Raw genomic sequence first — 23,959 nt, 5'->3', positions numbered from 1 at the left:
GGAATTTTTTTTAACACCCAATTGCACTGTCTCCTCAAGAGCACTTATGCTTTGCCTTAGAGAGGGAAATAAAATTATAAGGGTCCTAGGTTTGAGTGGTCTCTCAAAACGGTGAGCTTGAAGAATAAGCGAGCGCTACTGTTTCTATTCTTACTGTATGGCCTATGTCATCACAGGATAAGAAATATGGACATGGAGCAAGAAGAGAAAATGCAGAATCATTCTATGGAATCATTTTTTTTTCCTTCTTGTCACCAAGGAACATTTATAGCATTAGTCACACCCTAGCACGGAACTTTCCAGCTGTCGCTCATGGAATATCAGTTGCCTCGGCAGTTGCTAATATAAATCGGTTTGATGATCAACAAGATACACTCAACGCACAAGATGCCCACTGTGGGGTTCAGGAGATGGCTTGGTGGGCGGGAGGGATTGCTTGTCGTACAAGCACAAAGAACTAAGTTCAAATCCCCAACGCCCACATGAAAAGCTGGCCATGGCTTCCCATTCCTGCTACCCCAGTGCAGGGAGTATGGGAGTGGATACAGGAGGGTCATGAGTGGGGCTTGCTAACTGCTAAGTCCAGCTCCGGGTTCAGTAAGAGATCTTGTCTCAAGGGTATAAGGTAGAAAATGACAGAGCAAGATACTCAGTATCTTCCCTTGGCCTCTGCACACGTGTATAAACTTATATTCTCACACATATCACACACAGACACAGACACACACACACACACCATACACATACACATAACAACAACAATAACAAATGCATAGTACGCCAAATGTAATATGAAAAGCTGAAGCATGCAGAACATCCTTAAGAACTTCAGAGCCTTCGGGGGGGGGGGGAATGAGTCTTTAAATAGATAATGGGAGGAAACATGCAGGACACAGAAGATGCTAAATGACATTCCCAGCTTATCTGATTCTCCAAAAGAGACTACATCCAATCTGTAGCTTTTCAAATATCTTGATGTCTCCCTTTGGGTACAGGAGTCATGGCAACTATCACTTGCAAAGAGCACCCCCACTTAGGATAAATTTTAAATATCGCATCTGTTCAACGAATGGCTACTGAGCACGGATGACTTGCCTGGCACAGTGTGAGATGCACAGCATAGGGTGTTAAAAAAAAACCCATAGTACCTATACCCTCAGGGCTGATGCTGAATAAACGCAATCATATGATGTCCTTACCAACTGTGAGCAGCATGATTTTTTTTTTAAGGTTAAGGGTAGGTATCCAAAAGAATAAAACTAGATATCTCTGAAGGGGAAACTCGCCCTGAGAAAGCATCCTTTGAGGAGGCAAGACCTCAGAGTTTCCTGTCCTACATCTCGTGGGAGAAAGAGCACTGCAGTGAGGCAGGTGAGAGCTTTCCTCGCTCTCAACAGAAGGGGATGAACTGAAGCTGAGGCTAACCCTGCCTGGGGAAATGCAGCAAATCACTGGACTGTTTATTTTCCACATCGTTGTGACCAACAAGCTGACAAGAAGCAACTTAAGAAAGGACACAGTCCATCATGGCAGGAAGTCATGGCAGTGAGGGCATGAGGCTGCCTCCTCACATATGCAGGGACCAGAACCCAGAGAGTACCTGGGGACAGAGGTAGAGCTGGGCTATAGCCTTCACGGCTCACTGCCTCCATCCTGGCTACCACCTCCCAAAGGGTCCACTTCCTCCCACAACAGAAACAGCAGCTAGAGACCAGGTATCCTGCTACACTAGCAAGCTGTCCATCAATGAAAACTGCAGCAACAGAGCTCCAGTGGCAAAGAAGCCTGTGGAAACGGCAGAACAGTGGCCCTCGGTTATTTCACTGGGGACTCTGTCAGACTTCGAGCTTCAGGCTGGATGCTTCTCCTCTAAAGGTGTTGTCCTTTGAATGTGAAGTGCCCTGCTTTGACTCACGTGCTGGACCACTTGGTCCTCAGTTCACGGTGCTGTTTGGGAAGGTTGTGGAGCCTTTAGGAGATGGAGTCTCATTGGAAGAAGAGCGTCCCTGCAGGGAGCACCTTGAAGCTTTATGCCGCGGCCCTAATTTCTACTCATCCTATGAATCACGAGTGCACATGCAATGGGACCGACCAGCTACCCTCCTGTCCTTGCCACCATGCCACCCCTGTCTGCTGTTCTGTCCACCCCACCGTGATGCGTTCCTACAGAACTGTCAGCCAAGATAAGTCCTTTATGGCTTAACTTGCTTGTGTCAGGGTTTATTATCACAGCAGTGGCAAAGGGCCCAAGGCAGAGGTGTCAAGAAAAGAAAAAAGGAAAAAAGAAAGGGAAGGGAAGTAAAAGGAGGAAGAGAAAGTAAATGGAAGGAAAAGGAAGAGAAGGGAAAAGAGGGGAAGGGAAAGGAAAGGAAAGGAAAAAAAGGAACAGAAAATAATCTCCCCACATCAAGGAGACCATCTTACAATGCCTTGGGAATCATTGTTGCCATTATCCTGATGACTTGGCTCCCTCCAAACCTGCAGGCTTTGGAGCATGGCCAGTGTTAGGACACACGAGGTTCACTGAGCTAGAAGAATCATACCATAAATCTCAATGCCATTTTGAGAACAGTAAAAAGCAAACAACCCATAACATTATAGAGCAAGAAGATGAACAAATATCACCTTCCTCCTGGATGTGCGGATAAAGTGCATTAGGTAAATAAAAGGCTGACCGTCAAATATAAAGGACATTGAGGACTGCTGATAGAAAGCCAGGGAGGAAAATTAAATCCACTCTTGACTGGATAAACCAGGTTATGCAGTAATGATAAGGTTTCAGGTATTCTAACCTCAAATATGCACCCTGTCATATTGAATATTTTAAGAGGAAGGAATTTGAGCATCAGCACGTGTGGAAAGGTTTCTCTGACCTTCCCCTGTCCAAAGCTGGTTATCAGACTCTCATGAGAGAGGTACTCTCCTATGTCCAATAAAAAAAACATCTTTACCACTAGGACAAAGAATTCTAAGAGGAGCCTGAGCAAGCAGCCATTGTTTTACTTAATGTGAACACATGTGTGTGCTTCCTATGTGCATATGGTGTGGTCAGGTGCACGTGTGCATGTGTACATGTGGAGATCAGAGGTCAACGCCAGGTGTCCTTAGGGAACAAGGAAGCTTAGAATGCTTATTCTATTTCCCCCTGTCTTTCCTTAATAAAGCAAAGGCTGGCCACCTTCTTGAGACATTTCTTCAACTCTTGGTTATGACTATGCTTACCGTAAAATAAGACACTTGCGGAGCTATAGCCCTTCTGAGTACAGCCCAAGGGAATGCTAGTTAAATTATCACGGAGACACTTGAACATTCTTCTTTATTATTGGACTAGTCACAACAGCCAAATGTGGAATTAGTCTAGAGGCCAACAGCAGATGAACGCCAGAAGGTGGGTAGGGAATGGAAAGGTGGCTTTAGTGGTGAAGCGCACATACTTCTCTCGAAGAGGATGAGATACCGGTTCCCAGACTTAGGTCAGGCAGCTCTCACGCCCACCTGTAACTCTGTAACTCAGAGGCTCTGATGCCCTCTTCTGGCCAATTTGGGTGCATGCATACATGCACTCACATGCACAGAAGCACATTCATACACGGAAAAAAATGATAAAATAAACATTTTTAAATGAAGTACATAGACACAATGAAGTTTTATTCAACCACAGAGAAGAATGAAATTGCATGATTTGCAGGAAAATGGGTGGAACTGGAGATCATCAAGTTGAATGAAATAAGCTAAAATTCAGAAAGACAAACATCAGGGATTCTCTCTCCTAGGTTTAAATACATATATGAGTGGGATTCAGGGAGTAAACCATGAGAAGATAGGAAGAGGTCTAAAGGGAGAAGAGTGGGAGGATAAGAAAGTAATGGAAGAGAAAGACAAAATGTCACATGCCGTCTCTATATACAGAATCTAAACGTAACTCTAGTATTAGCCATTTATCAATATTTGAACTGTGACGTGCAATCAGAAGGATTTTTTGGGGAGAAATAAGGGAACCAGTGAATGAGGAAAGGCATGTGGGCAAGTTGTGGGGGTAATATGAACAGGGTATCGTGACATATTTGTATAACAATGTCATAATGGCATCCACTATTTTGTGTACTGACTAAAAGCCCCAATGTAGAAAACAAGCTAGTGTAGCCACTGGGTGGAGCCGTGTGCTGGGAAGAGGCAATAAGATGCTCCTTATTGCCAGGAGCCAGTCTCATGAGCTCATCGAACTCTCAACTGCAGGTGGGTGAGATCAAACCCCAGACCTGCCTGGGGTCTTAGTCACGTTCCTTACACTCTTCATGCTTTATAAAGCAGAGACAACAGGAGAAATGTCTTCTGTCTGTATGGCGTGCAGATTAGATGTGACAGCACAAGGCGTCTTTGGGACTCTCTGCATGGCTGGCATAAACATACCTCTCAGCCTCCAACTGACATGTAATATGAATAAATTAATAAAATATATTTAAAAACATACCTCTCAGGTTTCATGTTTCAGGAAGCACAGCCAACTGTCAGTCCCACCTATGACCCCTCTGGAACCTCCACTGGGTTTGTCCTAGGGTCACACTGTTGGAGGCATTGCATTCGGTGGCCACCAGTGCCAGCCTACTCCTATGGGACACAGGGCTCCTTTATGCCTTCAGCCTTGGGAGCGTCATTGTCACTAACGCTTCCTCAGCACTGTCCTGTAGCCTGAGATTCTTCCCTCTGTCTTCCTGCTTCCTCTTCTGCCTGCACCTGCATTTCCCTCTTTGGGTGTGTCCCTAATGTATCTCTTTCTGACATGTGCTTTCTGGAAAAATCATAACTGGTGCAGTCAAGTACAGCTCCCAAAGTTAGCTGTCCGTGGAGTCTATTACTCAGAAGTATCTTGTGAGACCACACTCTACCCTGGGAAAAGAACCCAGCCATTGCTCAGTCTACCTAGAAGTCAAGGATTTTTTTTACTTGTTTTTTATGGGGTTTTTTTTAGTGTGTGTGTTTGTATGTGCATGTTCATGTGTATGCAACTTGTGTGTAGAATCCAGGGAACAGCCTACAGTAGTCAACTCTCCCCAATTACCTATAGGTTCCGGGAAATCGAACTCCAGTTGTCAAAACTGGCATTAGGCCATCTCGCCAGCCCAGTGGTCACATTTTAAAAATATTTGTTACAGAGAAGGAATGAAAGTAGACTGTCTTCACATTACTCCAAAGTCAGATTACATACTAATTACCAAACAGTGCACAAACACTCACTGTATCTGACATAGTAAATAGTAAAAACATGGTTTGTATTACAGTTACAGAGTAAATACAGTTTGCTGGTATTTGGAGATGCAGAGTGATCTGTGAAGCTCAAAGCCCCTTTTCTGCCATAAGACAGTGACTTTTGCCCAGGAATCTATCAGGAACTCTGCCTGGCTGCCTTAAAGCGAAATCTCTAAGCAATTTCTGCTGGATGTTCTATGTGCTCCATCCCATGTTCTGCTGCGGCCTGTCCGCCTGTCTTCCTATTTACTCTTTTACTTTATCTTGCTAAATACTTAATAGACATTTTCATTCGAAGACAAAGTTTTTTTTAAAAAGACTTTGAATTCATATCAGCTGAGAACCTGAAATGCCTTGATGACCCTGAGAATAAAGCGGGGAGTGGGGAAGGCATGGACCATGTGATGCCCATGCAGGCATCCTGTCATTCTGTGGCGCGCTGTCCCCCACGCCCTCACCAGTAAGCGAGGCCTGGGCTCTTGCCCTGTGCTGCCTTGGTTTTCTAGGTGTTGCAGATGAAGCAATAAGAGCTAGGCATGGAAATAACCTCAACAATGTGGCAAGTGTTGTAACAGAAAAAAAAATTGCTGCAGAAGCACTGAGGGAAAAGAGGTCAGCTTTGTCCAGCACCGGCGGACTTTCAGGAGGATAGGCAGAGAGAACTTTGTGTGTAAAAATGATTAGGAGTGTGAAAGGAAGCTGACAGATCATAATAAAAAAAAGAAATGGGAGTTTGTGGTAGACATACTGTGTAGACAGATAGCGGTCAAAGCCTAGGGAACGTGGCACAGAGCCTTGGAGTTCCAGGTCAGTCAGCCGAGTGCTTGTCGCACATACACGAGCACCTGATTGTGATCCACAGTAACCAATACAAAAGCCAGACGTGGTGACGCATGCTTGTTTCCCCATCGCTGAGAAAGCTGAGATAGAAGGATCCCAGGAACTCGCTGGCCAAACACTCTAGTCAGCTTGGAGATTTCCAGGCCACTGAGAGAAACTATTCAAAAACCAAGGTGGATGGCCAGATGGAATATCACCACAATACAATATATACATGTATGATACTGTCATAATGAAGTCTATTAGTGTTTAATTAATATATGCTAATAAATGATATATGCTAATCTATATCTAAAAACCAGGTGGATGGTGACTGAGAAATGATACCAAAGGTTGTCTCTGGCCTCCAAATGAGTGTGCACACATATACACACACACACACACACACACACACACACACACACGCACGCGCACGCACACGCACACACACACGCACACACACCTGTTTGGGCTGATCCCCACCTCGGTAAGGAGGCCTCCCAACAGTAGGATTGGCCCAAGCTAGTAGTCGCAAATGAAGACGCAATACTCAGATATTGAGCCCATGAAGTTGTTCACAGCAATATATGTGTGATATTGTTTTGCTCCTAGAAGAAACTAAGCTCATTGCATTACAAATTGTCAATACAGAACTACTGTGAAGCACATGTGAGGAATAGAAATACACGTTTTCTTCTGTGACTTTAAAATAAATTTTAAAAATACAATTTCAAAAAGAGCTGAGATTTCAGGGGTGGGGAGTTCCGAAAAGTTTCTCACCAAGTCCCAGAGTTAACTTCATTTCTCTGAAAGAAGTGCAAAGCTCCAAATCTAAAGAATAGAACTTCAGGGCCGCTGTGCCACGTGACTGTTCTTCCCGTGCCCCCATTTCGCTCTGCACTCGATGTTTTTTAAGTCCTCGTTTTTTTTTTTTAAGGACCCATGCATATTTTATGAAGTGAGCCTAACTGTCTCACCATCACACATCCCAGAGACTCTCTCTGCTCAGGATCTGATCATTAGCGGATTCATTTTGTATGCTAGTGGTTGTCAAAGGCCGTTCTGGAGGTGTTACATTGAGTTTTGACATTAATTGATGAACACTTAAGCTCATCATAACTCTGCTGAGATTCGGAGCAGCAGAAATTAGAAAGATGAATCTCGGGAGATGAATCCATTGAAAAGAAATGTGACTCCAGAGTAATTACTGCTGAATGCCTGGGGCTCCGTGACAGCCTCGTGGAATACAGTAAGGGCTTCCAGCTGCTGTCTGTCCGGGCTGAAGGCTCTTGTGGGGAGAAAAAGAGTTACCCTCCCCCCCTCAGAGAGGAGCTGTTCACAGACAGCAGGTGGTGGGGGAGAGGAGAGCATTTGTTCAGTGTTGTAGCCACCGGTAAGGAGTCTATGTTCCTGCAAGTAACCCCTTAACTCACGCTCCCTTAAAGAACCCCAACCAAACTCACTGGGTCCCTGAAAGAGGCTGACATCCAAATAAAGGAAATCCACAGAAATGGAGGAGACAAGAGAGAATAATGAGGGGGGAACATAAAACAACCAAACTCCTCTGTGCCCACAGTGAAGACTGCAGCACAGTGAGGTGCTGAGGACATGGCCCATCCCCGGGCTGGAGAGAGGTGAAGAGCACTTCCTGCGCTTGCAGAGGACAGGAGTTCAGTTCCCAACCTCTAGGCACCAGTGACTCAGGACTGCCTGCAGCTCCACCTCCAGAGAGAGCTGACACGCTTTCCTGGCCTCCATAGGCCGCATGCGCATGCCTCAACACAAACACACATGCATACACGTAATGAAAAGTTAAATAAAAATTTTAAAGAGAAAAAAAAAGCCAAATAAAGCCTGCTACCAAAAGCTAATAAAAATACATACTTTTATACTCTGAGTGTGTCAAACAGAGCTGGCAAAATCAACAATCCAATGTCACTGCCCTACATTCTGGCATACAAGAGAACGAAGTTTACCTTCTTCCATTAACTGCTTAAAGATGCACATCTCCAAGACAGGGAAAAACAATTTAGGAGGAAACCATAGAGAGTTCTTATTTCTATTACTGCCAAAGGATTTGTAGAAATGGGAACTGTCACTCTTAGGCCAGCAGACAGGCGTCGGGGTCGTAGACTCCCATCAGCTTTGACAAGCAAGTATTAAGTAAAGACACAGAATGGGGAAGGAAATAACACAGTTTTCTCTGGCAGCGATGGCACCAAATGCTACGAGTTTGGCTCTACTATTTGTATTTGAAAGACTTTTGGAGTGCTCGGGAAGGTTCTGGGTGTTATAGGACACCATTCTAAAAACAGGAAATAGTAAAATAATGATTAAATAGGTTGAAAATCCATTTAGGTTTTTTGTTTTGGGGGTTTTTTGGTTTCTTTCTTTCTTTCTTTCTTTCTTTTTTGGTTTTTTGTTTGTTTGTTTGTTTTTTTAATTAATTTATTCAGATTACAACCCAATTATTATCCTGAAAGTCCATTTGTATTCAAACTCTACATCTGAAAAAATCTCAGCGCAGGTCCAAATTTCTCTGGGGTCACGTGATGTTCCTGGAAGCAAACGTCAGTCAATACCGCTGCCGTCTTCTCCCTTCTTTTCCTCACAATTTAGACTTTCATGAGGGAATATTCGCTGGCTTATGCTTCTTCCTTTTGCTTTAGCCTACGGAGTTTCGACTGTTCAGAGGGTTCCGAGAAGCATGGAGGCTTTGCGAAGACCTGTCTCAGGGAAAGCAAGAAAGCAATTAGCCAAGCTTTTTCGCAAACTGACTTCATTAAAATAATTAATAGTTACACCTCCACTGGGCCTGACACAGGTTTGGCCTCTATATACTTTTCTTTCTCATGACTAGGGCAAGAGGAAACGCTATAATTATCTCTAATTTACAAATGAATAAGCTGGGGTTTGAAAGTGTCCTTTGGAATTTTCAAAGTCATTTAGCTCAAAATTTGGGTACAAGGGCTTCCACGCCTGGAACCTCAGCACATGCGCCCTGTGTGCTGTATTCTTGCAGCTGAAGGCATTAAGTAATTGTTCCCCTGAAGGTCGGTGTGTGGTTGGGATACGCACCATCCCTCTTGGCTCACTTAACTTGCACACTTGCTCCCCAGCTGGTGGCGCTGTGGTAGAGCCTTTGCAGAGCAGAGCAAATCTTCCCTGGAGGAAGAGGTGCGCTGCAGGCAGGCTGTGAGGTTTTTGTACTTGGGACCCACTTCTTTTTCACTGTCTTTTCCTTGAGAGTAGATACGTTTTGCTTTGTTTTGTCTTGTCTTGTTTTCCTCATTGTTTTCTATGCAGGTTACATTTCCCTAACCGAGGCTCATGCCCTCTCAGAATGGACGGATATCACTTTGCAAACTGTTTACGATTCCGAACAGTGCATCTAGACCACAGTTACTTTGAAAACTTTTTTAGTCATGGCAGTAGGGATGGAGCTCAGCCCATGTGCAAGATAAGCACGCACATTAGCACTGAGCCCTCCTGAGCCCTATAACATGTCCACACTCTAAACAGTCTCCTCCAACATACGGCGTTTCCACTGGTATACGCATTTAACATACAGCCACTCACATGTGTCAAGGCTGTCTCATGCCCATGTTCCTAACAGGAAGCTCTCAGCCTTCCCCAATGAGATATTTGGATAGCAGAACTGAGGTTTTTCTCCTCGGTTTTACCCTCCTTGGTTTTAAGTTGTCGTTCATCGGGTAGGAAACTGAGTCAGCCTGCGTCTCTGACTGCTGGACCTCTCCACTAGGGCCATATTGAAAGGACAAGAGATTAACTTTTACATGAATCCCCTTGATATTGGAAATGTTTGTTACCTCAGCACAACCCAGTCCCTTACCTACTGATTCATAAATGTGCAAATGCTCCTCTAGGAATTCTTTTCAATTTGTCAAAATCTCCTTACATATTTTATTTATAATTGAAATAATAATTCAGCTTGGGGTTTTAAGAAAGGGTCTCAGGTAGCCTACACTGGTCTCAATTTGGTAGCTGAGACTGCCCTTGCTTGGATTTCTGATCTGTCTGCTGCTGCCTCCCAACTTCAGGGATTACAGGTTTGAGTCCCCATCAACTGCTGTGTATTCTTAGAAGGGCAAATACTGAAATCTTTCAAAAACTATGCATTTCTTCTCTAAACAGTTAAATATTTTTGCTAAATGGGAATACGATTTTTAAAACTGTATGTTTCTCTTGGATTCCTTTGAGTTTTGTGTTTTACATTTAATTCTTTTTCAAACAGCATTTTCTCCACCTTTTTTCCCCCTGAATCACAATAATCTCATTCTGCATATTCAAAGAAAAAAAAAACACTTCCCTCTCACTCTTGGGCTTCTCAAGTATCCCAGGCTGTTTTCAAACTGCAGATCCTCCTGCATCTAAAGCCCAAGAACTGGGATTATAGGTTTGTGCCACAGCTTGTGCCCAAAGCAAATAAAAATGTAAAGCTTGAAAAGTATAAATAGATATAGTAGATGAAATATAAAGATATTATGATAACAACTACTAAATGCTTAAATCCTAAACGTCATCAGTCAGTATTTTTCCTGTATAGAAATACAAATTTAAAAGGATGAACACTTTGTGTAATCTGTTTAAGCTCAGTTGACAAAATATTATGATTTTTAAATTTTGCTTTGTATTTTGTCATGTGAATACACCAAATGTGAGTATTTCTTGTTTTCACTAATTGAAGGACTTACAGTTGGTTCCAACATTTGGCTGCTGAAAGTGACAGTATACTGCGGCCCTCTTCCTCACACAGCTCTGAACACATGAGTAAGTATTTCCAAATATCAGTTTCAAAGGCTGTGCACATTACTTTTCCAGATATTAAATTCTCCTCTAGAAATTTTGAATCAACTTATATGTTCCTGAACCCACTTTATGCTATTCTTTCCAATTTAGACATTCTATTTTTATTACTATGTTACTGTATATGTCTGTGGCTGTTTTGCCACATGCATGTGTGTGTACCACCAATGTGTCTGGTACGCACAAGGTTCTCAGATGACGCCCTGTAATTAGAGTTACAGACACTTGTAAACCACCATATGGGTACGAAGAATCAAACCTGGGTCCTTAGCAAGAATACTCAGTGCTCTTAACCCTTGCGCCATCTCTCCAGCCCCAACATATTCTACTTTTAATCTTAAGGGTATTGTGACCCAGTTACAAATCAATTTCCCCCTAAAAAATTTTATTGAAGAATGTAATCAATTTTCCATAGCATATTTGGAAAGGAACATGTTTTATAAACCACCAGCTTGTGTGTTCTATCATTTTAATCCAAAAGTTTCTTCACTGTGCTGTGCCATGTCTTTTGAAACCATCCATCCAGACCATCCTAGACACATCAGGTCGATTCTTCATTTTATCCTTTGTCTTTTCGTTTTATGTTTTAAAAACATACAAAAAAATATTTATGTGGTCACGTTTGTTGCTCTTGTTCTATAACTAAATTTATTTTATTACTAGGGTACTAAGCAGAGAGATTGTCTCCCTGCCAAGCTAAATCACTCCTTCCCTCATCTTTAAGTCCTTCTGGTATTTTCCCTTGCCTGAAGAAGAGAATACAACATTCCCCCTCCCCCCCCCCCCCCAGTTTCTCCCATCTGAAAGGCAATCTGATGTCTTGGTCACATCCTCTTGTTTCTAGGATCACCACAAAGAGCCCAGAACTAAAATAATAGCTAAGTGGGTGGCTCGTGTTAGGGTTATGAGATTTAGAATCATGGTTGCTATGGAGAAGATCCTTCTTTTTCTTGATTTACTGAAAATCATGAAGCTGACTTTGTGTAGTTCCACACTGAAGAGATGAGCTAAAAGGCCTTCTCCTGACATTTCCAGACTTGTGGTGTTCAGGGCTCCACCACAAATCCCTGGGGAAGGTGTGTAGAAGTGTCATGTGAGTGGCAAGCTGGGGCTTCCTAAGGGCAGGAGGGAATGAGTTCTGCCTCACAGCTTCCATCCGTTTTGTTATTGTTGGTGTTGGTGTTTGGGGGGGGGGTGTTTATTTGTTTGTTTGTTTGTTTGTTTGGAGGTTTTGTGTTTTGTGTTTTGGTGATCAACAGGTCATCCGTGGCCCAAGTTCTTATTGATTGACTGGTCCTTAGCAGACAGTGAAAAGATCACAACTTGATCCCTCCCTGGATCCTGGCGTCAGCTACATCTGAACAATTGCTCTTTTGAAAGCCTCTCTGCCTCCAAAATGTATGGTGCCCTGACTTTGTATCCATCCTTAGGGTGGTTAATATCTATTGACAACTTGATCTTGGCATGTCTTTAGGAAGGTTCTAAATCAGGTTGACTAAACTAGGAAGACCCAATCTAATGGTGCACCATTCTTTTGGGCTGATTTCAGGGTTCAACACACGAAAGAAAGAAAGAAAGAAAGAAAGAAAGAAAGAAAGAAAGAAAGAAAGAAGAGAAGCTGAAAACCAGCATTCATCCCTCTGCCTCGTGTTCTGAGACACAATGTGGCCAGCTGCCTCACATTTATGCTGTCATGTTCTCCCTGCCATGGTGTACTAAACTCTTGAACTATGAGATACAGCAAACACTTTCTTCTTTAAGTTGCTTTGTAGGGAATTTTGCCATGACCATGAAAACTGTAATGAATGCACTGTCTTTGTCTCCTTTCCCTGCCTGCAGTATCTTGTCCCTAGTGTGGGTGTGAAAAAGGGACAAAGGTTTAAATATTGCTTGACAATCAATAAATGATCCATAGCTCACACAATCCACAGATACCCAATAGATGCAGATGGCTAACTGTACTTTTCCAAGGATTACTTCAACAATTGCAAAATCTATAAAGCAGGGGGGCTCAAAACGTTTAAGGAACCTGCTTATATTAGCAAAATATTTTATCACTAATCACTAGTATTTTTTTAATATTGCTAAGTTATATGTTTCTCTACACATTTCTTGTTTGCTCTACAACTGGTATGCTGTTCATTTGCTTGAACGCTGGAATGATAGGGACAGGGAGAAAAGGGTGAGGAGAGAGGAAGGAGGAAGGAAAAGAAGGTCGGAGCGCAGGAAGATGTGTAATAGTGAGTGAAGAGTTCAATCTTAAAGAGTAGGGACACAGGACAGAAAGAAGGAATATGTCAGGTGTCTGCTTACAACCTAAAAGCACAAAACATATTAGCATTTCTTCTGTGTTGTCTACAGCATGTTTATAGACCAAATTTGACATAATGTCCCATGAAAGATTTCCTCAAACTTATCTGGGAACTGCTGTAAGAATCTTAAAAGTCACATGTGGCCCTTGACCACCCTTTCTAAGTAATACTTTCTGTTATGGTCCCCTGGCAGCCCACGAGTTCAAGGCTTGGTCACTGGTATGTACCCCGGTTAAGAGGTATTAGAACCTTTAAGAGGCGGAGCCGGGGGCTGCAGAGATGGCTCAGTGGTCAAGAGTACAGAGTCCCCTTGCAGAGGACCTGAGTTGGGTTCCCAGCTCCCATAACGGGTGGCTCCTAACTGTATGTAACTCCAGCTCAAAGGAGATCCGATAACTCTGGCCTCTGCATTTACAGTTACACACACACACACACACACACACACACACACACACACACACACACCATCATCATCATCATCATCATTATCATCATAACATCTTAAGAAGAAAAAAGTAGAGCCAGGGGGAGGAAAATAAGTCACTAAAAGGGTGCCCCGAAAGAAGACATTAGAACCCCAGCCCTTTGTCTCCCTCTTTTGTTTCCAGCTGCCGTGAGGTGAGGAGCTTCATGCCAGCTCACTCTGTTATAAAGGACAACTTTGGACACTCTGTCACAGTGGCTGGTGTGGCTTCTGTGTGGCTTACATTAAACCACAGCAGGGCCTATCACAAGAAGCCCTCGTCATAGTATAGGCACCATGGTGGCCCTTCCCACAGCTGAATTTTACAGTGTGTGATTATCCTTCTTGAAGAAGTGGGACTCTGGCTCCCCCCCCCCACCCCCCCGTGACTGACTTCATTCTCTCTTTTGTCTTGCTTTTGATTTATTCCAGAAATATTATTATGGCTTGCATTCATCATCTCAGAATGGCTCATTGGTGTAAATTTTTGGTCTCCTGATCTTGTCCCAGCAACATATCTCATGTCTAATTAGTTTGGGCTATTTCAATAGTGGATGATAGTCTGGCTCAGACTAATTATGGCTGTTAATGCAAGATAATGATAGACTGGTAATAAAAAGCCCGAGTCCCTTTTCATATCTGGAGTTTACTCTAAGCTCCTCTGGAGCTCAAAGAGGATCATGTTTTCATTGCTCATCCCTGTGACTAAAGAAAATGTCAGAAATCACATTTCAGTAACCATTAATATAGCTTTGCCCAGCTGGCTGTGTGGGCTTTCAGATTGCAAATCTAATCTGCTCTGCAAGCTTTTCACCTAATTCTTAGCTTTATCCCCAGATTAAGTACTGAATGCTCTTTTAGTGTCTAATTTCTTTGGACAGGCCGACAGTACTGCAAATACAGGCAATGTTTTCCCTATTGGGGACTACAGAAGCCATTGAGTACCTGTTATTGTTTACAGCAAGTTAGGTGGGAGACTTTTTAAAATTAAAGTTCCTCCAATTTTCATAGATATTTCCAAAGCTCGGGGAGGTGTAAATTGAGCAGTAAATGGATGAATAGCTTGGCTATATTATTTTAAAAAGGCAAAACAATTGGAAACTATTTTTGTTGCTGTTTTTTTTTTTCACTTTTAATTTGTGCATGTGTGAGTACTTATGCATGTGTCTGCATGTGTGTGACAGCCATGTGTGTGATGGCCAGGAGTCAACATTGGATATTTTCTATCATTCTCTACTTGGGTTTGTTGGGGTGGAGGGTTGTTTTGTTTGAGACAAGGTCTCTCACTAAACTCAGAGCTTACCAACGGCTAGATTGGTTAGCCAGTGAGCTCTGGAACTCTGTCTCTGATCTCCCAGAACTGGAATACTAACCCAGATTCCTGACTCGGACAGCAAGCATGTGACTGATGGAGCCATCTTCTCAGCCCTAAGATAGGGAATTCTTTAGCGTCAAACTTAAAAGTGAAAAGATCAACAAAAATAAATCACTAAAACCCCTAAACCCAGAAAGAATGTGAATAAGATGGCTACATTGTCTGATAAATGCTCCACTGTGGTCATGGTCTGCTTAAGAAAGCAAGAAGGTCACTCTCCACCCCAGATGACCCTGTGTCCCCACGTTGCAAAGCAAGGCTTAGCATAGACTTCTCATTCTGTGGATGATATGCAAATGGAAAAGAATGCCAAGGTTTAAAATAGTCTGTTGTTATGGTTTCTTATGAAAAATAAAGACTGAGAAATGAGAACTGAATTTAGCCAACTAAAAATGGAATAATCACCAAGACGTTAAATAAGTGCGATCCAGGCCCCACTGCCACACACATTCACGCATGAAGCTCGGGGGAAGAAGGAAAAACAAAGACCCTAAGAATGTAGTGCAAAAGATTGTTCAGAGTTATACCCTGGGGACCAAGACTATGTCTCCATGGGTAAGAACTGTGCAAGCATGAGGATCTGAGTTCTGATCCCTAGCACCCATGTATAAAAACTGGGCACGACTGCATGTGCCTGTAATCCCAGCATTGGGAGACAGAGAGGCAGGCGGCTCTTGCAGCTCACTGGCCAGCCAGTCTAGCCTTAATGGCAAGCTTCCAATCCAGTGAGAGACACTCTCTCCAAAACTAAGCAAGACACTCAGCCCCTTTCCCTGGCCTCTGCATGCATGTGGCATGGGTACACATACTTGTGCTGTCAACTGTAAGCAGCACTCATGCATGGGTAGGAAGGGTCCTACAGTGCAGCAGGGTGTAGAACCTCAGAATTCAAGAGACTAGGGTACGGAACCCATAAATATAAGGCTGTCCTGCACTACACATTGAGACTCTATCTCAGAATTAGTAACTAAGTAGGCAAATTGCCAAACGAAACCCCGCTATGTGTCCCCATGTTATTTAAAAGCAAGTGCTACTTCTAACTTCTCCTAACTCTAAATCCAGGCCTGTGACTCTCTACCTGAGCTCCAAACCTGACTCTAACCATAGGCTGAAAAAAAAAAAGAGAGAGAGAGAGAGAGAGAAAAGGAAAATTGAAGTTACTGTTGAGGCCCTGTCCTTAACATGGCTCTCCCTTGTTGGACAGCCACAGGAGCAAGCTAACTTGTTTGATGGCTTGCCTGGTGGTCTTTGAGAAGTTAACGCTACTTGTTAGCTAAGCTTTCTGCTATAGTTACTGTTCTCTTGCCCTGACAAACCACCAAGACAACTTACAGAAGAAGCATTTAACTGGAGACTTGGTTAGAGTTTCAGAGAGTCAGCCCTTTGTCGTCAAGGTAGACAGGACGGTAATAGGCAAGGCGCTGGAGCAGGAACTGAGAGCTCACATCTGATCCAAATGTTGCAGACTAAGAGAAAGACTGGGCCTGGTACAGGGCTTTTGAAACCTGAAAGCCTATGCTCAGTGACACACTTCCTCCAACGAGGCCACGCCCCCTAATCCTTCCCAAACAGTTCCGCTAACTGAGGACCAACCAACCACTCAAGCATATGAGCCTGTGAGGGCCATTCACGTTCAAACCACCACACTCTCATTATTTGTCTCTGCATACATGTTCATGTGTGCGCTTGGATTGGGATGGGAAGGAGCAGAGGTAAATGCCAGGTGTCATCCCAAGCCACTCTCCGCCTCATGTTTTTTTTATCGTTATTACATCTGCGTGTGCATGTATGCATGTGTGCCTATGTAAGTGGATGGGGGCACTCACAATTGACACAGCCTATGTGCGGTCTTGTTGGAGTCGCTCCCTTCTACCACGTGAGTCCTAGGGATCAAGGCTTGTCACAAGCCCTTTACCCACTGAGCCATGTCACCGGGCCTCACTGTTTGAAACAGGGCATTCTTGCTGACCCTAAATCTTATTGATTCAAGTTAGGCCGGCTGCCCAACAAGCCCCTATGATCCCCATTGCCTCTGCCTTCCCAGCAAGAGGAATAGAACTCAGGTCCTCACACTTGCCTGACAATCGCTTAACTAATTGATCTATCTCCCCAGGCCACCGAGCTTTCATTCTTTTGGAGAGATTGGTTTTCTTTATTTGTTGGTTGTTTTTCTTTTTTCTTTTTCTTTTTCTTTTTCTTTCTTTTTTTTTTTTTTTACATTGCAGATTAAAATAACTCCAAAGCAAAGCCAGCCTGCCATTCTACAAGCTGTCTTCCATGACTACAGATGGATTTATGGTCTTGGTCAGTAGCTGAATGCTCAGCATCTTGCTGGCCTTTCACTCTACGCCTCTCCACCAAGCACGGGCTCAGGTCCTCAAAGCCACAGCTCAAAGACACCTAGTTCAAGCCAATGAACATGCCTACTGCCCTCCTCCTAAAACCAGGATCTCACAGACTGCTCTTCTCCTCAGTGTCTCTTGAGTCACACTAATTGTGTATATGCTGTGGGAAAGTCCTGAAGTCTGAAAAGGTAACGTATTTCTGCACAGACTTCATTTCTCCGTTCCCCCATTTCGCCGCTTGGGCAATTACATCTGTGAAGTGTAGAGCACACAGTTGGTACCAGGGTTGGTGTAAGTGAGCAAAGTAAATGACCTTAACTTTCCTGGGTTAGGGCACAGCTTTATCTGTGAACTAACCACCACCACCTGCCACTGCTTTCACTGCACATGGCTTGCTTGGTAGAGAAAGTTTGAGTTAAGTTCAAGGAAGGATACAGTGCAGTTTGGGTCAGAATCTTCACAAGTCTCTCAATGATAGGTGTGGGCTCTCGTCTCCATCTCCAAGGGGAATAATTACATGAGTTCTGCTTTCTGCTCACCTGCCTCCCCCTGTCAGATTTGGCATCTCTATTGCAAGATAATTGCCTCCTGGAATATTCAATTAGCTTTTAATTAAATATTGCTCATTAATATAACTGCAAGACAATAAAACATATGTCATTTGATTAGCCAAAACTTCAAGTATAAATTACATTCATTTTTATGCCAACATGCACTTTACCTAATGACACATTTGTCACCCTGCTATAAAAAGATTGTGTGATCTTATTTTCTTTTAAAGATGTTTTTTAATAAGCCTACAAGCCAAGTTTTAAAATTAACCTGACAGTTCCTATTCTTTTCCTTATCTCTATAATCACTGTTTAGAAATGAAAGTTAAACACCACAGAACTTCTCCGTAACAGCAAGTGTTTAGGTGTTGGCTTGGTCATCAATTTTTTTAACTTGAATATAAAACTCGCAAATTAAAACCATCATCATACACTGAAATTAACTGGGCTCAAAGTCGATACATATCAATGGATTTCCATAGAGCTAGACTGTTAGGTGTTCCCATTAGCCTGCTTCTGGTTGCCTAGCAACCACTGACTTCATCACCTGTCACTACCAGGTGCACAGGAGGCACCGTCCAGGTGTGTGCTGGATAAAAAGGACATGCCAGCCTTTTTGTCTCCTCCTCCTCCTCCTCCTCCTCCTTTCTCTCTGTGTCTGTCTCTGTCTCTCTCTCTGTCTCTCTCTGTGTCTGTATCTGTCTCTGTCTGTCTGTCTTTGTCTCTATCTCTCTCTGTCTGTCTCTGTCTGTCTCTGTGCCTCTCTGTGTCTCTCTATGTCTCTGTCTGTCTGTGTCTCTGCATCTCTGTCTCTCTCTGTCTCTCTGTCTCTCTCTGTCTCTCTGTCTCTCTCTCTCTCTCTCCCCTGCCCTCATGCCTCACTCAAGGTTCTAACTCCTCTCCCCTTCATCTCAAAAAAATTCTTCTTTTACACCATACATGTTGTGTGATGGCGTTTATTTATATTATAGCATAGACCAGCCACTCTGAAGCTGTAAGATCTTCACATTGAATTTTACTCTTTCACTGCCAAGGATATTTTATGCATGCATTCAGTTTTAGATGATGTTATTTTTGTGTAGCAAATTTGTCTTTTTACTATATATATTAGGAGACAGTTATTTTGTCTCCTAATTATTTATTTCTAACTATAAAAGTAACACATAGCTCTTTAGAAGTCTGAAGATTCGTGAATAACAATGTATTGATGTATTGAGCTCAGTTCTCCTTTCTTGAGAACCTTTCACTTTTGCTTGAGTTCTTATAATTTAAATTATAGCATACATGGTCATAGTTAATCCTGCTTTTTGTTTCATTTACAATTGTATTGTAACCATGCTCCATGCCATAGAATATTTGGCTAATTTTAAAATCTAAAATGCTGTATATTACATCTTACACTATCGTTTCAATTATGATTTGAGGACATTAGGTTTTCTCTCAGTTTGTTACTAGTACAGGAAAAAGAAAAAAACCATTTATGCAGAGGTCTTGACCGCGTCTCTGATTACTGCCTTCAGGCTGATTTGTAGGAAAAGAATTACTGCATGAGAAACACATAAAGAATGCTTGTACTCTCTGATGCCTGTATCTTCACAGAGCAGAACATGCATGCCACAAATTATCAAAGGGTCTTTAATGGCCCTGAACACGATGCTCTATGTTGGAGCAGGGTGAGTACTGTGGTCAATCCCTACTCCTCTGAGGGTTCTGTGAACCATGCACATCTGAGCTCACTTGGTTCTGGATGTACTGCCAAGGCACCCCAAAGAGCCATGGCTGCTGCATAAAGCCTCTCCCTCTGTAATGTAGGTAGGTTGGGCAGATGAGCGCCAACCTTCAGTGGCTGCCCATATCACTCAGAATAAAAGACAAAGCCACTCTGTGACCTTCTACAAGCTAACTTACTTTCTTCTCTGATTTAATCTCAGCTGTTCTCAACTGGCTGCTCAAACTTAACCTCATTGTAGGCACGACAGCCACCTGTGCGTTCCATGAAAATACCAGAGAGAGCTGTTGGCCTCCCACCTGGGGGCTCTGCACTGCGCCTCCCACCTGGGGGCTCTGCACTGCGCCTCCCACCTGGGGCCTCTGCACTGTACCTCCCACCTGGGGCCTCTGCACTGTGCCTCCCACCTGGGGCCTCTGCACTGTAACTCCCACCTGGGGCTTCTGCACTGCACCTCCCACCTGGGGCTTCTGCGCTGCACCTCCCACCTGGGGCTTCTGCACTGTGCCTCCCACCTAGGGCTTCTGCACTGCACCTCCCACCTGTGGGCTCTGCACTGCACCTCCCACCTGGGGCCTCTGCACTGCACCTCCCACCTAGGGGCTCTGCACTGTACCTTCCACCTGGGGCCTCTGCACTGCACCTCCCACCTGGGGCTTCTGCACTGTGCCTCCCACCTGGGGCTTCTGCACTGCACCTCCCACCTGTGGGCTCTGCACTGCACCTCCCACCTAGGGGCTCTGCACTGCACCTCCCACCTGTGGGCTCTGCACTGCACCTCCCACCTGGGGCTTCTGCACTGCACCTCCCACCTGGGGGCTCTGCACTGTGCCTCCCACCTGGGGCTTCTGCACTGTAACTCCCACCTGGGGGGCTCTGCACTGTACCTCCCACCTGGGGCCTCTGCACTGCACCTCCCACCTAGGGGCTCTGCACTGTACCTTCCACCTGGGGGCTCTGCCCTGTGCCTCCCTCTGGGGGCTCTGCCTTGTACCCTCTAACTGGGCCTCCTTCTTCTCTCAGGAGCTTTGCTCAAACATCATCTTCTTCATGAGCCATCCTAAATCTGCTCATCAGCCCCATACCCCTTGTTTACCCTTCTGCTTTGTTATGTCACCACAGCCTTTAATTAATTCTCCACTACTACAGATGTCTTTATGCTCAACTCTAAGTTCCGCAAAGCATGGCTGTTTATGTCTTCTTCCCTGATGTGTCACTACACCTAAAACAGATTCCAGATGGTCAAGAGGCAGTGTTTGGTGCTAGGCACTGTCTGTAGACCAGCTCCCCAAAACAGGGAGTAACAAAAACAAATTTCATACAACTTGCCCGTTTCCATGTCACGTGCAGTCTTAGCACGGCCAGTTTCTACCCACATGAAGCATGGAGCTGATTATTCACAAGCACCCTGGCTCTCCTGAACCACTGAGATTTGTCTCCAGCTAGTTGTTAAAAGAATGAAAAATAGTGTGAACTATGAAATTCTAAATGGAAGGAAATAGATGCTTAGATAGACAAGCAACTATGGGAACCAGCGTGGCGGGAACTTTAAAGGATGCTTTAAAAAAAAAAAAAAGAGTGAATCCACAGAGGTTTCACAATATAATGTGAGGACAAAAATAATGGCAGTGCAGAAATTAATATAGTTCTTTTTCAAACATGGCTAACTGTCCAACATAAAACTGCAAAATAAAAGCATGGCTATTAACTGTTGTCACTTGCCTTCCTTCACCATCCTTTTCCTTCTTCCTCTCCTTTTCTTCCTTTCATTCGTCTGTTGGAGGCAGGGTCTCACTCTGACACCCAGGAGGTCTGGAGATTAATATGTCATCATCCAGGCTGGCCTAAAACCCACAGGATTCCTTTTGACTACTGGAATTGCATTCAGTGTGTGGGTATGGGTGGGTCTGTCTGTGTGTGTCTGTGTGTGTGTGTGTATGTGTGTGTGTGTTGTCTGTGTATATGTGCTGTATGTGTGTTGTCTGTGTATATGTGCTGTATGTGTGTTGTCTATGTATATGTGCTGTGTGTGTATGTGTTCTCTGTGTATATGTACTTATGTGTGTTGTCTGTGTATATGTGTTATGTGTGTGTGTGTTGTCTGTGTATATGTGCTGTGTGTGTATGTGTTCTCTGTGTATATGTACTTATGTGTGTGTGTATGTTGTCTGTGTATATGTGCTGTGTGTTTTTGTGTATATGTGCTTATGTGTGTTGTCTGTGTATATGTGTTATGTGTGTGTGTTGTCTGTGTATATGTGCTATGTGTGTGTGTTTTCTATGTATATGTGCTGTATGTGTGTGCATGTGTGTATGCTGTCTGTGTATATGTGCTGTGTGTTTGTGTGTGTGTGTGTGTGTGTGTGTGTGTGTGTGTGTGTGTGGTTTGGGGGATTATTCTAGGGTAAGGGGAACATTAAGCAAACACTCTACCCCTTAGCTATTTTCCCACACCCAAATTAAGTTCTTTAATATTTAAAAATATGCATTATAGCTCCAGAAAAAAAAGAGGAAGCATTCACTGACAGAAATTGATATTGCTCTTGTCCTTTTTTTAAAAAAATGGACAGTATCTCCATTTCTTTCCTGTTGTTGTGAGTAAAAGCAAACAAACAAAACACCTTGACAAGGTAGCAAAGAGACGGCTCAGCAGTTAGGAGCGCATACTGCTTTTGCAGGGACCCGAGTTCAGTCCCAACACTCACATCATCACACTAAGGGCATTGTAGCTGCAGTGCCCTAGTATGATGCCCTCTTCTGGTCACTATGGGCCCTGCACTCTCCTGCATATAGCCACACACACAAGCACATGATTTTTAAATGTCTTAATTTTTTTAAATAATAAAATTTCTAAAAAACAGCTTGAAAGAGAACGGGTTTATTTTGACCCACAGCTCCTGGTCACAGTCCATCACTGAGAGATGTCACAGCTACAGAAATTTGACTCAGCCTGTACATAGTCAAGAAGCCGAGAACAGTGAGTACAAGACAGCAGTGAGTCTACTCTGGACACTTTATGCAGTCCAGGATCTCTGGCCACAAACAAACACAGATTGTCCCCCATAGTCACACCTCCCAGGAGCTTTGAGAGCCTCACAAATTGACAAGTAACACAAGAACACAGAGAAATATTTTTTTAATGTCTAAAAATAGCCGCAGGAAGCCTAAAAATTACAATCCTTGTCTTCCAAACATCCACAGTAAAAATGCGAGGAGTATGGGCAGTGTAACATTCTACCCTACAAGGAGTAAGACAGCAAGGAGAAGGAACCGTTAAAACAAAGCAGGAGAGCCTAGCGTTAGTAGCATGCACCTGTGGTCTCAGCACTGGGAAGATGGAGGTGGGAAGATTCCAGGCCAGCCTGGCCTACGTGGTGAGGCCCCGATTCAGACAGAAAATGTGGAGATAACTTAGAACGCATACAGGCAGATCAAATGTTTCTTTAATTTGATAGAAGCATTAAATTTTAAATCCAATTTTGTATATTGAAAGAAAACACTAACGCCATTTTGTGCTTGATCTCCGTAATAGGTCCAGGCCTGACCAAGTCATCAGTTCCAGGAACAGACCATAACCCCGCCCCCCGCTGAAGGGCAGCCCAGAGATAAGCACAGGAATGTGGGGAAATCTTACCTCAAGGCTGGCCATCTGTGCTTCACACTCTTACATGGTTTAGGCATCTCGTTTTGTGGTTAAACATTCACAACCCAAGAATGCAGTCTCTGGCCACCTGGGCACAGGCCAATCAAAACCTGCTGCCCACCAATCAGGTTTTAGATTACCTAACCCTTGCTGGAACTCCCCTCTTTACCCATAAAAGGCCTGTGAGCCAACATCCAGGCTCACTATTTTGTAAAATGGCTGACCCCTTAATGCAGGATTCTTGCTCTCTCAGAATAAAAACCCTCTTGCTGATTGCATATGTGAGTGGTAGTCTCCAAGCGGCAGTTTTGGACTTAACATATATAAAACACGTGCCTACCTGAGAGCAACACACGGAAGGTGGAAAGCTATATGGGACTTTGCAGGGGAAGTGGGAAGTGGGAAGTGGAGCTGCAGAGACAGCTTAGAGGCTAAGAGAACATGTTGTGCCAAGTTCAAATCCTCCAAATGCGTACAGAAACCTGTGTGTGGCCCTGAGAGCCCAACGCAGTGAGGGGCAGAGGGAAGAGGATCCATGGTTTCTGACTACCTAGGTTCAAGCGCAGTAAATGACTCTGTTTCAAGAGAACAGAGCAGAGAGTGACGGAGGACCTGGCCTCCTCTGGCCTCTATACACATTAGCAGACG

At 43.8% G+C, this 23,959-nt stretch overlaps 1 long non-coding RNA gene across 1 annotated transcript; it reads right to left on the bottom strand.

Moving 5' to 3' along the window:
• Positions 1 to 6,623: 6,623 nt before the first annotated feature.
• LOC311588265 lies at positions 6,624 to 23,387 on the bottom strand. Its single transcript, XR_014776129.1, has 2 exons — positions 23,303 to 23,387; positions 6,624 to 8,792 (listed from the first exon to the last, which is right to left on the bottom strand). It is a non-coding gene; the product is annotated as an uncharacterized lncRNA (long non-coding RNA).
• Between the last annotated feature and the right edge of the window lie 572 nt (positions 23,388 to 23,959).

Source organism: Acomys minous, assembly GCF_964271855.1.
Source record: "Acomys minous genome assembly, chromosome: 17".
Lineage (NCBI taxonomy): Eukaryota > Metazoa > Chordata > Mammalia > Rodentia > Muridae > Acomys > Acomys minous.
This window is presented reverse-complemented; position numbering and strand designations above follow the sequence as displayed.